The sequence below is a fragment of the Myotis yumanensis genome, unplaced genomic scaffold (assembly GCF_028538775.1).
Source record: "Myotis yumanensis isolate MYYU_CA2020_CCGP unplaced genomic scaffold, mMyoYum1.0.hap1 SCAF_2, whole genome shotgun sequence".
NCBI lineage: Eukaryota > Metazoa > Chordata > Mammalia > Chiroptera > Vespertilionidae > Myotis > Myotis yumanensis.
In genome coordinates this window covers 185,278,764-185,280,266 of record NW_027223753.1, presented here as the reverse complement: position 1 = coordinate 185,280,266, position 1,503 = coordinate 185,278,764, and the positions used below count along the sequence as shown (strand labels likewise).

Below are 1,503 nucleotides of genomic sequence, written 5' to 3'. Positions count from 1 at the left end.
TATCTCTTTGAAGTGCTGGCAAAAAATAAAGTATGTCCCAAAAAATCTTTTATTTATTATATTTTTTATTGATTTCAGAGAGGAAGGGAGGAGAGATATAGAAACATGAATGATGACAGAGAATCATTGATCAGCTGCCTCCTGCACCTCCCACACTGAGGATTGAGCCCTCAACCTGGGCATGTGCCCTGACCATGACCTCCTGGTTCATAGGTTAACACTCAACCGCTGAACCACACCAGCTGACCTAAAAATATGTTTTTAAAAATAAAATAAAAGTGAACAGCTGAAGGGACATATATAATACTTGTAACAATAAAGATTTAAAAAGTAATAAAGATAAATGAATTTTAAAAAATAAAAAGAACAGCAGGTCATCCAGAGGCAGCCAAGCAAAAGGCACAGTCGCCGAGATAGCCCACACTATCGGGCCTTCTTGGTCACATGGTCAGCCTAGGATGCCAACTCTGATTGATCACCAGGAGGATGGAAGTGATGGACTGTTGGTTGTGGCCTTGGACAGGGCTGTGGCTATGGCAGTGGTAGATGCAGCTTTTGTGCTCAGAACTTCATCTGGGAATACAAACCTTGTTTGAGTCACTTCCTACAGTCTCCAGTTGAGGTCCTAACAAGGGGATTGGTCATAGCTCTGTCACTTGCCAATGTCTTGTTTAACAGTCTACCTTCATCACGCAACTCTGCCCAGATTCTGTTCTTTGAGTCAAAGCGCAGAGATTATCTGTCCATCGAATCCAAACTCCTAGGATGCACTGGTGAGTACACTGGATTCCTGCTTACACATGATGCTGCCCTGTAGGGAGAGAGGATCTCTGGTTGCAATGATCTCTGCTTCAGTGTCAAGCAGGATCTTTTTGAGCTCTTCCATCAGCATTTCAGAGAGTCTCTCTGTTGATCCCAGGCCTATGTGGCATTCTCCTTCATCTCCTGAACACTGATGAGTTTGACCTTCTCGCTACAGCAGGTATAATGAAGGAATGTGCTCCCACTTATCTCGCCTTGAATTTTATACCGTGGTTGATCACTGGGAGTGACAATGAATTTATAGCTGAGATAGCACAGCGTGGAGCGGCCGGTTCCCATAGCAGAAGCAAGAGCAAGAAAACGGGGTTGACCCTTACAGACCGCTTCATCTCCACCCCCGTCCTGAGGTTAGGCGCACCGCAGGAGGAGGTGAGAGCCAGGCTGGCTGGGGGAGAGAGGGAGTTGGGAAGTCAGATCCTGTGAGGGCACCACGGGACCCCTGACCGGGCGCCTCGGGGCTCTGGCAAAATACAAATCTGAAATTGCTCTGGCTCAAGCACCTGCACTGGGTTCCTTTCCTGCATTCAGTTCTTACCCAAGGGCAAAATTCAGCTGATGAAAAAGGATCACAATCCAGTTTTCAGCCCAGAATGCAGGAACTACCTGCCACCTCCGAAGCAGGAGCCTCAAGAACTCAAGGTTCTGTCCCCTCCGAGTTCCTCACTGAGTTTATTTAACATT

General features: G+C 46.7%; 1 pseudogene; it reads right to left on the bottom strand.

Moving 5' to 3' along the window:
* Window positions 1–475: 475 nt before the first annotated feature.
* LOC139002677 (UL16-binding protein 1-like) lies at window positions 476–1,151 on the bottom strand (annotated as a pseudogene).
* Window positions 1,152–1,503: the final 352 nt, after the last annotated feature.